The sequence below is a fragment of the Herpailurus yagouaroundi genome, unplaced genomic scaffold (genome assembly GCF_014898765.1).
Source record: "Herpailurus yagouaroundi ecotype Mexico unplaced genomic scaffold, PumYag 210, whole genome shotgun sequence".
NCBI lineage: Eukaryota > Metazoa > Chordata > Mammalia > Carnivora > Felidae > Herpailurus > Herpailurus yagouaroundi.
In genome coordinates this window covers 18472482-18485161 of record NW_024412441.1, presented here as the reverse complement: position 1 = coordinate 18485161, position 12680 = coordinate 18472482, and the positions used below count along the sequence as shown (strand labels likewise).

At 43.9% G+C, this 12680-nt stretch overlaps 1 protein-coding gene and 1 non-coding gene across 18 annotated transcripts in view; one reads left to right on the top strand and one right to left on the bottom strand.

Annotated features, from left to right (window-relative positions):
* The window catches only part of INPP4A (inositol polyphosphate-4-phosphatase type I A), a 152454-nt gene that overhangs the window by 90396 nt on the left and 49378 nt on the right, over window positions 1–12680 (bottom strand). The window lies entirely within an intron of this gene.
* LOC121016508 (U6 spliceosomal RNA) lies at window positions 6948–7051 on the top strand. Its single transcript, XR_005784322.1, has one exon. It is a non-coding gene; the product is annotated as a U6 spliceosomal RNA (small nuclear RNA).

The following is a 12680-nucleotide window of genomic DNA, read 5'->3' as shown; positions in this document are numbered from 1 at the left end:
AATATTTCAAAATAAATTTTTAAAAATATAAATCTCGGGGGGAGGGATTAAAATTAAAAAACACAAAGCTTTGTGAACAGGGTAAAAAGACAAAACCTAGCCAACAATACCAACAAATACTAAAGTAAAAAAAATATATATATGTAATGCTCTGTATCTTGATGGTGGAGAAAGGACTTATATAAATATTGCACAGAAGTATGTTTCAGAAGAAAAGTAGAATGGGAACCCCCGAACCAGCAAGTCACGACTCAAGACCTAGTTTCTGTAGTGACACGTTAACCTGATTAGCAGGGGTTCCTCTGCTCTTTTTGTAGGACTACTGTGGCTTTATTGCCATCTCCTCCTCTTTACCGTTCCCAACAGGTTTTATTTATTCACTGTAGAATATCCTGGCTGAGCAAGTGAAGAATACGTCAAGGTGCTTTGGCAAATAGTCGCTGTGCTGTCCCCAGCTCACACTGGTGACACACACTCCACAATTCAAGAATAAAACACGCATCCTTCCTCTCCTTACAAAAACTCCCACACCCTCTGTGAGGCTTGTCAACGGAAGCAGTGCAGGGAAAGTGAATCAGCTCACCACCCAGACAGTGGCTGGACACATACAAATGGCAGGCTGAACGTGGGGAAACGCAGGCCTTGAAAAAGGTTAGCCTCCTTGGAAGATACTACAGTCTCAAAGAGTTGCCGGTAATTTTGGCAAACGTAACAAGCAAAGTGTACTCTTGGAAGGGAAGCTGGGCACACATACCAGCTGTCAGAGGGGTTAGTGAGATCCAGGCCTGATGTTGCCTGGGCCTTTTCAGAATGAGAAACTCTATAATCTGATTTATGCCAGGTCAGTGAGCAACCATGAAGCCAAGCTTTGGTTCTGTTTAACAAGAACCAAATATCCAGGCAACTTTCAAAATTCCTTGCTAACGCTAATGGAGTTTTGGGAAAACAGAGGAAGATCCAACCTATGGGGTTAATCCAAATAAGATGGCCTCAGGTTTACTTCAAATTCTGGTATCTGTGCACCTGCACCACAACATGCAGTTTCCAATCCAGCCCCACCTGCAGCACCCCAGTGCCCCCGTCTTGCTCCTGCTGAACCCCTCACCAGCCTCACTCCAGCACCTCCAGCAGCATGGTACGTGGGGCCTAACGAGGTGCTTACTTACAGGCTCACTCCAAATACACTATTTCCTTCTCGACCACTGACAGAGCAGGATTGACAATAATTTGAAAGTTCCAATGTGTCTCAGATGACTGGAGTTGGGTGGATTCAGTTTATTTTCATAATCACTAAGAAAGCATGTTTTCTAATTCAGAAGTGTAAGGTTGGGCTTCACAAGAGAATGTAAAGTTTTCAGAGCAGCCATAAAATTCCATAAAGGGCTATAAATGTGAAGCAACGACCACAGATCAATGAAATTCTGGGAAGACAAAGTTATTTCTGGAACATGGCAATAAGCCAGGAGACTGAGGATGCCCAAGGCCTCCAAGTGGGCAGCACCAATGAAGCTGGTTTTAGCTTCTGCACCAACAAACCAAAATTATTGAGAGAGGTCTCAGTCTTGGAAATAAAGTGGGTCACACATTCTGTAAGCCTTACCATATATAAATCTCTGGCAAAGTGGTATATTATCAGCTTACTTTAGCTACAGAAGAGGAATATTGTTTTAACCAATCATGTTGGGTGGAACACATAGAAAAGACTCTGAAAAGACTTCCGTGCTCCATATTTTTACATAAAAAAAAAAGCAAGCAGTCCTGACTTTTATATGAGACTTTTCTGGAAAAAAGATTTCATAGCTTTAGCTACCCACTTGAGTTATTTGGTTGTTTTGGGTTTTCTTGGTTGTTGTGAGGATTTTTATTTATTTTTTTTTTTTTTTGAGAGAACGTGTGTGTGTGTTTCTCTGAGGATGTGATATGATAGGATTGAGACAGGGAAACGAGCTCTCTAACCAACTGACTGTGACAGTCGGAAGTCAGTCTGTCACAAAAGAGAGACTTTTCAAGGCACCTGGGTAGCTCAGTTAAGCATCCAACTCGATTTCAGCTCAGGTCATGATCTCATGGTTCATGGGTTCAAGCCCTGCGTTAAGCTCTGCGATCGCAGTGTGGAGCCTGCTTGGGATTCATTCTCTCTCTCTCTCTCTCTCTCTCTCTCTCAAAATATACAAAACTTAAAAAAAAAAAAGAAAGAGAGAGACAAACCTTTCTTTCACATATTTCTCCCACGTGTCTGTACAAGGAGGAGAGGGCATCACCAAAGCTGGAGAAGTCGGGATCTCTCCCCAGTATTGCCTACCAGTCAGCAGAGGTGGAGCAGGGTTCCAAGGTTCCCCCACTAATCAGTTTCCTCTTCACAGGTAGCCCCTAAAAGTATGGTCTGGAGTGTCTGGCTGAACAGGCCAAAGAGAACCCTCCCATGGCAGCTGGGTCACAGCTCTTACCGCAAAGCCGAGAGTGGCAGGAATGATGAAAACCCAAGAAAAGCAATTTTAAAAACAGAACCACAAACGGTGACTCTAGGACCCAGGCATTTCTTCAGGCAGTGTTCAAAGCAGGTTGAGTGAGCTCTGCTGGGCAGGGAAAGGAGCCTGTGGACACTCAGGGTCCTCATGCTAAACAGCAACACCTGCCATGGCACATCTTCCCAACCACCAGTGAAGAAAACAGCGGGGGAGAGGACAGAGGTGTTTCTGTGCTCAGCTGGCAAGCCTGGCCCTCCAATGGCCTGCAACACCCTCTGACAGGAGATTGTGGGAGCCTGCAATCTGGAACTGCAGTTGTTCATTCATTCATTCATTCAACAGGTGCAAAGCCACGCACTTAAAGGGGACACACAGGTGAGTCAGAAGTGATCCCTACTGCAAAGAGCCAACAGTGTAACAAAGGAGTAAGACATTCAGGTAAGACAAAATGAAATGCATGCCCTAGGCTGTGAGAGAGGTAAGTCAGACACAGAGAGGTGATCCAGACACAGTGTGGACAGATCTGACTTTAAAAGACACAAGCACACTCAAGGACAAATTAATTCAGGGATCAGGGAGGCCCAGCATTCTAAGGGACAGAGAGAACAGACCGGAGAGCCAGGACTGGGTCAATTCCAGGGAGCCACTGATACTAGACCACAGCACTGGGCTTCAGCTACTAGGCTGAAGAACTCACTAGAATTCTAATTGTTCAAATAAACTGGAAAAGTCTCAGTACTTTCTTGAACTCTCCTGGGCTTCTGAAAACAAACCTCTTGCTTACTTTGTACGAACCAGGGCAGGCCTGGTAAGGCTGGGCCAAGATGGCACCTGCACAGAACAGATGGACAACATCTACAACTAACACTTGAAAAACAACTCTCCTGTCCTGGCAGGTCTCCAAGGGGTTCCAAAGGTCACTCTGTCGTCACAACAATTAAACCTAAAGCCAGGACACACTCACTAGCTCGAAGGAAGCACTATTCAGTTCTGAAAATAAAATAAAACCCAACAACATCAACAACCACAAAAGGAGCTAACACCACTTGATAACTGAAGAGGCCAAGCAATTCAGATCTGTAAGCAAACACCTGACACCAGGGCCATGTTTCTCGCCTTTCAGCGGGCTGCCCCAGAAGACCTCACTCTAAGCTCTGTAGTCGAGAGACTGCTCAACAACGTTGCCAGCAACATCTTCCCTTCTTCTGTGGCCTTGTTCCAGAAAGATTTCTAAGTTGGTTGCACTTCTGTTTAGAAAGAGAATGCTAACCAGTTGGGCACCTATGTAATAATAAGGAAAACGTCATACGGTACTTCTGCCATTATTTTTCTCCAAAATTTGCAGCTAAGTTCTGAAATGTAGAGAACACACTGAGAACAAAGGCCCCCATAAGATATCTCCCTGTCATATATCACATGTAAAATTACCATCACCAAGAACAGTGACAATTAAAACTAATTAAAATCTCTACTTGTGCTTTCACATTTTTTTTTATTTTTTAAAAAAAAATTTTTTTTTCAACGTTTATTTTTGGGACAGAGAGAGACAGAGCATGAACGGGCGAGGGGCAGAGAGAGAGGGAGACACAGAATCGGAAACAGGCTCCAGGCTCTGAGCCATCAGCCCAGAGCCCGACACGGGGCTCGAACTCACGGACCGCGAGATCGTGACCTGGCTGAAGTCGGACGCTTAACCGACTGCGCCACCCAGGCGCCCCCACATTTTTTTTTAAACATTCTTGGCAGTTAAGTAATAGATCAGGAAAAATTTGCCTTCAAACTTTACTTCTAGAACTGCTCCTATCTCCCACTAGAAGAAATCTGTAGAAAAACTATAAACTGGAAGCTAGCATGTAGCAGATACATCTTCCAAGCCACTTCAAACCCCCTTGCCAGGCGGCTTCAGGCTCTGTCTCCTTCACTGGAGGCCAGAGTGCTGACAAGAGAGCCAGGGTGGGAGGCCTCCACCAGATGGAATCTTCTCATCTGGAGAATTAAGCCAGCCCCAGAGAGGTACCACCTAACACTTCCAGGACTATTATCCAGCCCCATCACTAGGGTTCAGTGAGGACTAGGCTCTTAAAGGGGCCAGATGCAGGTGTGAACGTATATATATATATATATATATATATATATTTTTTTTTTTTTTTTTTTTTCCCAGAATACTGTGCAGGAAGGAAGCAGGCACTGATATATGAAGACAACTAACGTCTTGGGTCAGTTCAGAGACACCCTGCACTGGGCCAGAGCTCTCCCAGCACTGCTCAGCTAACAGTGTCAGATGCATCAGTATACTTATTGGCTACAAATAAGGGGCAGAGAAATGTCACTGAAACACAATTGATGAAGACTCAGAGCCCTTTGGTGCCTGGGTGGCCCATGACTTCGGCTCAGGTCATGATCTTATGGTTCGTGGGTTCAAGCCCCACGTCAGGCTCTGTGCTGACAGCTCAGAACCTGGAGCCTGTTTCAGATTCTGTGTCTCCCTCTCTCTCTGCTCCTCCTCCATTCACAATCTGTCTCTCTCTCTCAAAAATAAATAAACATTAGGGGCGCCTGGGTGGCGCAGTCGGTTAAGCGTCCGACTTCAGCCAGGTCACGATCTCGCAGTCCGTGAGTTCGAGCCCCGTGTCGGGCTCTGGGCTGATGGCTCAGAGCCTGGAGCCTGTTTCCGATTCTGTGTCTCCCTCTCTCTCTGCCCCTTCCCTGTTCATGCTCTGTCTCTCTCTGTCCCAAAAATAAATAAACGTTGAAAAAATAAATAAATAAATAAATAAATAAATAAACATTAAAAAATTAAAAAAAAAAAAAAGAATCAGAGCCTTTGGGCTCTTGGTCTCTTTTGGGTTTTAATTCAGCTATCAGGTCTTAGGATCACAGACTCTGGCACCCCACAGCTGGATGTGGCCTTTCCTCCCCATCCCTTACCCCCAGTCTACTATCCTACAGTGATAGAGTGTTCAAAATGGTCTAAATTGTGTTTATTCTGCTCTGTCATTTGCTCCTCCCAACAAAGCCTGCCTCAGCCACAGGGAGTCATTATTCCCCATCTCTGTGGACAAACAGCAAGGCTGGGGCAGACAACAGGACTCTGCTTTCTACTCTGGTCATCTCGCAAAGTTAGCACAGATATTGCAGTACTTCCCAAATGGCAGGCACACTGAGGTCATGACTTCTATTGTGACCTTGCACTGGTGTCCAAAGATTTTTCCTTAAGTAAATTGTTTAACTTAATTTCCTGCATGTAATATTTGAACTAAATATTTAAGTGTGTGCGTGTGTGTGCGTGTATGTATATATGTACACACACACACACACGCACACACACACACCAAATTTATTCAGATATAAAGCTTGCATCCATCCCTCCAGGGGCAGACATGGCCCCTTCAGGCCACTGGGCCTCAAGCAGAGTGAATGAATGGAACACAGCATCCCATCTCCAACACTACCACCAACCAGCTTTTTCACTTTGGGAAGGCTGGACTCTAAGCCCATGTCCTCTGTCATTAAGCTGGGGAGACAGTCCCACCTTAGAGGTTTGTTGCAAATCTTGATTAAGAAAGTGTGTGTGTGAAGGCTTTGTAGACCACAAGGTACTAAGTAAAATTTAAGTGACACAAAGACTGGCTAAGGGTCAAATGAGACACAAAGGCAAAAATGCTTTGAAGAGGCAGCAGTCAGGGGGGCACCTGGGTGGCTCAGTTGGTTAAGTGTCCGACTTCAGCTCAGGTCATGATTTCATGGTTCGTAAGTTCAAGCCCCACGTTGGGCTCTGTGCTGACAGCTCAGAGCCTGGATCCCGCTTCGGATTCTGTATCTTCCTCTCTCTCTGTTCCTCCCCTACTCTCACTCTGTCTCGCTCTTTCAAAAATAACTCAAGAATTAAAAAAATAAATTAAAAAATTTTAAAAAGAAAGAAAAAAAAGGCAGCAGTCAGGATTTTAATCTTTAAATGACACATTCCATCTGGAGAATGATACAGCCTGAGGTGGTGAGCAGTAGTGAGGCATCCCCTAAGGAACTAGATCTGGGCCTGCCAAAGGCATCTCTTGTGACACACCACTGGGCCCACTGTAGACACAGTGATGTTCTGCTAGGTGCCAGACCCAAGCTACATTCAAGCCAAAGACTGAGGCGGGCAGGCTGTCACCCTCACCCTCCACCTGATCCCTGAAACTCGTCAACCTGGCCGAGAAACTTCCTGCTTCTCTAGGATGGAGAATCTTCCCCTACTGTCCTTGGAAGATCACAAGGGCACAATTAAAAGATTGTGTGGAGACACGGGGGGTATATGAGAATCGTCTCTACTTTCTGTTCTACTTTGCTATGAATCTAAAACTGCTCTAAAAAACAAAGCCTATTAAAAAAAAAAAAAAAAAGACTTCCTGACACTAATTTGGACAGGGTTAGCTGCCCTGTCCTAGATGGTCTAGGAAAAACAGGGAAAAATAAGTCATAAGAATGCCTACCAACAGTGCTCTCTTTGGCACTGCATGTACTAAAATTGGAACAACACAAAAAGATTAGCACGGCCCCTGTACAAGGATGCCACGCAACATCATGAAGCGTTTGATATTTTTTAAAAAAGAATGCCTACAAACATACCAGTAGTTAAGCCTTTTAAGGCATAAGTTCTAGAGTTCTGTAGGCATCAGACTTCTTGGAGCAACATTCTGAAAAGCCTGGAAATTTCAAGTAAAGTCAAATAAATATAGCACTCTGTAGATCTTCAACAAGGCTGGATGAGAGGATTAAACCATGTACCCGGGAAAGGTTTGCACAGAGAAACTGCAAAGCAGTTCTAAAAATACCAACATGATTATCCACCATCACTGTTTTAGGGGGAAAAACAGGGAAGGGATCACAATCCAATCGAAACCTGGCATTTCTGGGAGAACAGCCGTATCACTGCGCACACAACCAGACCCTCAGTCCCCTTCTGGCAGGGTGATAACCACCACTCAAATGGCTTTTGTCACCCAGCTGTCATTAAATAGATCCGAAAGAAGACAAAGAAAACAATCTCCAAAACTGCCTTCTTGTTTGTAGTGATCTTGCATGCCTACACGTTTGTAATTTTGAGTGGGACTGCTTTCCCGGCTCCTCAGTGGGGCAGAACGCGGCAGTCATGCCGGTGGGTATCAAGAAAGAACAATTAAATAGGTTTATTAGTCTGATCCAGCTGCCGTAACAAAACACCACAGCCTGGGTGACTTAAACAACAGACATCTGTCTTCTCACAGTTCTGGAGACCAGAAGTCCAAAATTACGGGGCTAGCAGGTAGGTTCCTCCTGAGGCCTCTCTCCACGGTACGCAGATGGTTACCCTCTTGCCGTGTCCCCACATGGCCTTTAATCTGTATGCCCCTCTCTGGTGTCTCTTCCTTGTCTAAGGACACCAGGTGCATTGGATTAGGGCCCTGCCCTTATGACCTCATTTAACCTTAATTGCCCCTTTAGAGAGACTCTGTCCAAATACAGTCACATTGGGGGGTCAGGACTTCAACATGAATGCAGGGAGGAACAGTTTAGTCCCTAACAACACGCCTTACAGATTGCACCTGTCGTCCTCTAATCTACTGCAACCAGCATGTGGGGTGGTGGATGCCGCCAGTAAGAGGTCAAGGATGAGAGGTGGCAAAGCAACTTTCTGCTTGCACAGGTGCACTGCTCTCACACTGAGGCAGAGAACCCAAATCCCCTCTCTCCCCTCCCCGCATCTGACCCGCTGCGATGGGGCTGGGGGTGCCTGTGGTCAAGCACACACCAGTCACTACCTCACCGAATGCTCAGGGTGACCTTTTAACATTTGAGATCCAGTGTCAGAGACGGAAAAGTGACCAGTTCAAGGCTACAACTCAGACAGTACCAGAGCCAGGACATACCAATCCTGACTAAACTCTAGGCCCCAAGCTTCTCCCTCACTCCATCTTTACAACCTCCAGGTCAGGACTGGACATGTTCTGAATGCAACATTTAAAATCCACCTTTGAGAAAAAGACCCAGAATGAACCAGAGCCAGATGAGGGCTCTATCCAGAGAAGGCCGACAATGTTTCTCTTCACGAAGAATTAAAGAAAGCCAAACTCGAATGTTTAGTTTATGCCTGGATAACAAAAACCATCTGAAGGTGGTAAGAACATAGATGTCTGTCTTTTTTGTTGTTTCCTCATTTACTTCTCTCCTTTGCATTAAGCGATAATATTTTCTAGTGTAACCTTTAATTACTTTACCCACACTATTCCAGTGAGACACAGAAACATTCCTCTTATATAGCTCTATTCTCTTTGTTCAATTATTTCTACACGTATCATATCTATATATGCTAGAAATCCAAAAATATAGTGTTACTATTTCTTTACATAGCTTCATGTTTTTAAAGCTGAGAGAAGGAAAGCAAGTATACATTTACAGAGTCTGTTCTATTAACCTTATTATTTCTGGTTCTCTTCATTCTGTCCTATGGATTCAAGTTACCTAATGCAGTATAACTTCCCTCCTCTAATAAGGCTTTGCTTCCATTACCTCCTTTATGCTGTTACTGCCAAATACATTACTTTTCTAAATGTTACAGGCCCAAGAACATAAATGTATGCATATCATTTAATAAAATTGCTTTTTAAATCAGTTCAAAGAAGAAAGGGGGAGAAATACATATTCACCCTGCCTTTTAAATTTTTTTTAATGTTTATTTTTATTTTTTGAGAGAGAGAGAGAGTCAGAGAAAGAGGGGGACACAGAACCCAAAGCAGGCTCCAGGCTCTGAGCTGTCAGCACAGAGCCCGACATGGGGCTCGAACCCACAAACCATGAGATCATGACCCAAGCTGAAGTCGGACACTTAACCGACTGAGCCACCCAGGTGCCCCTACACTGCCTTTTATAATAGTATGATAACCTACGCTGTTGGCGTTCTTGGTTTCCTCATATGGATTTGAATAATCGTCTGTGATCATTTGCTTTCAGCAACAACTTTCTTTAAACATCCTATAAGGCAGGTCTGCTGACGATAAATTGTTTTTGTTTTAATTTTAGAATCTCTTTCTTTCACTTTTATTACTGAGAGAGAGTTTTGCTGGATATAAGATCCTTGGTTACTGGATTTTTTTCTTTTCAGGACTTTGACTAAGCCATCCCACTGCCTTCTCCATCCCACATCCACTGTTTCTATGAGAGGTCAGCAGCTAATATTACTGGGATTCGTTGGTACAATTTGAGTCATTTTTCTCTTGCTGCTTTCAAGACTTTCTCTTTCAACGTTCTTTACTATGATGTGCGTAGATGTGGACTTCTTTGTGTTTATATTATTGGAGTTTATTGTGTTTCTTAAATGTGTAGATTGTCTTTCAACAAATTTGGGAAGTTTTCAGCCATTCTTTCTTTTCTTTTCCTTTTTTTTTTTTTTTTTTTTTTTTGTTCCTTTCTCCTCACCTTCTGGTACTTGTATTAGGTGGATGTTGGTGTGTTTAGTGATATCCTAAATTTCTGAGGCTCTGTTTGTTTTCTTCATTTTTTCTCTCTGTCATTTGAAATGCATAACCTCTATCACTCTATCTTTAAGCTTACTAATTCTATCTTCTGCTAGTTAACATCCAGTGCTGTGGCCTTCTAGTGAATTCTTCACACCAGCTATTACTGTTCAACTCCAGAATTTCCATTTAGTTTGGGTTTTTTTGGTGGTGGTGGTGGTGCTGTTTTAGGTAGGCTCCACGCCCAACATGGGGCTTGAATTCATGACCCTGAGATCAAGAGTAGGATGTTCTACTGATTGAGCCAGCCAGGCACCCTAACCATTTGGTTCACTTTTATACTTTCTATCTCTTTATTGATTTATTCCCTAATTGGTCAGACGTTGTCATCATATCAGGTCTTTACCCGTTAAGCATGTTCCTCTAGTTCTCTGAATACTTTTATCATGGCTGCTTTGAAGTCTTGGTCTGTTAAACCCAGTATCTCAGCCCTCTCCCACACAGTTTCGGTCACTTTTTAAAAATCCCATCTCAAATTTCTGTTTCTTTGCATATCTTACCTTTTTTTTTTTTTTTTTTTGAAAGCTGGACCTTTTAAATATATTGTAGCAGTTCTGAATGGTGATCCTCTCCTCCCTGGGGGCTTGTTTTTGTTTATTCTTTCAGTGAGTTGGCTGGACTAATTTAGTGAAGTCCATCCCTGCCCCCCCACTCCACCAGAGGGCTCAGCTTCCAATGGTATTCCCCAGGGGGCCCAGTCTCCCTGGGATGACATGGTTTTTTCAGGACTCTCCTCTTCCCTGGCCTCTTTTAGGCTGCCTGCCTGCCTCTGATGTTATCATACCCAGCTGTTTTTGACAAACGATCTGGGGCATCAATTGTTACACAGCCTGATCCAATTAAATGAAGCCTTTGTGAAGGGGTAATATTTTATGTCCGGGTATGAGGTCTGTTCTGACCCCAGGAGGGTTCTTCCTAGTTGTCTCTTTCCCTGGTTGTCTCTAGCCTAAAGTTTCAACTCTTGCTCTCAGGGAGCTACCAGCCTCCTTAGTTACTTACCACCAAAATCTCTTTGTTTTTTAGAGTATCATTAGGTCTGAACTTCCCCATGCTCTGGCGTAAATAAATTCAGCACCTTTGGGGAGAGCCCCAGAGCTTTCTCTTCTTATGGACTACCTCGTCCCCTCCTTGGCAAAATTTCTGAGCCACTGCCCTAGAGCTGGGGTCAAGGATAGTGGCCCACTTCTTTCAGAGTGGCACCCTCATTTTATGAACACAGTGCTGGGTGAGGGCAGTAGCTCTTGATCTTCTAGGCTTGACTCTTCTGGAATTGAGCCTCTGCCCTACAAGTAAACTGGGGTGACAGAGGGCAATTAGGGCCTCAGGATTCTCAGTTTGGTGAAGAGCCTCCACCCTACAAGCAGAGGCTGGCTATATTTGCCTGGAATTTAGCCTCTGCAACATGTAGCTAGAGGGGAATGAGAAATAGCTGGCAGCTGCCCCTCTCAGGGAGATGCTGAAGCCCTTGATGGAAACCCAAAGGAGAGGGAGCCACACCTTCTTGGCCACATCCAGCCAAAGGTATGGCTTCTGTCATGCTGACCTGGGCAGGAAAAAGTAGGCCACAGCTCAAGTGCCACAAACTTTTGCTGTTATTACTGTGATTTAGATTTTCCTGAATAAATGTTTCTTCATTTGCTGTATGCCTTTACGGCAACTTCCAGATATTTTAATTGATTTCCTAAAAACAATTTTCATCAATGATTGTTGTTTTGCTGAGGAGCAGGTCTGCAGAACCCCTAATACTATATCATTCTAGAAGTGAATCCTGATAGAATGTATACTTAATTTCTAACAAAGAACAAAACACTACGTGCAACTTCCTTTTAGTCTCATATTCCATGTCAGGGAAGCTGGCATCAACCAGCAGAACAGGAATTCTACACACTAAGAGGAAACTTCCCTCAGGAGGAACTAAGCCATACCTTTAAAAATACATTATTTTTTTAGGGGCGCCTGGGTGGCTCAGTCGGTTAAGCGTCCGACTTCGGCTCAGGTCATGATCTCGCGGTCCGTGGGTTCAAGCCCCGCGTCGGGCTCTGTGCTGACAGCTCAGAGCCTGGAGCCTATTTCAGATTCTGTGTCTCCCTCTTTCTCTGACCCTTCCCTGTTCATGCTCTCTCTCTGTCTCAAAAATAAATAAATGTTAAAAAAAAATTTTTTTTTTAATAAAAATAAAAATACATTATTTTTGAAGGGGCACCTGGGTAGCTCAGTCAGTTAAGCATCCGACTCTTGATTTTGGTTCAGGTCATGATCTCACAGGTTTGTGAGATCGAGCCCCACATGGGGCTCTGAGCTGACAGAGCAGAGCCTGCTTGGGATTCTCTCTCTCTCACTCTCTCTCTCTGCCCCTCCCTAACTTGTGCATGTGCATGCTCGCTCTCTCTCTTTCTCTCAAAATAAATAAACATTTAAAAAAATAATAACAAAATAAAAATACACTATTTTTGTTAATAACAATAGTCATTTATATGACTTGCTGACTAGCAAGTCATTTATAAAATGTGAGGAAACACTACCATGCATGGTTGGTGTGTGATCACAAATCAGATCATCAGGAAGCAGATGAACCACATATATCCCTCACAATAAATACCCCTCAAGTAAACCTCCTCTACACATATGAGGCTCATTTCATTCTGGGCCACTCAGCTGAGAAGGCCAAAAGGGTTCCAAT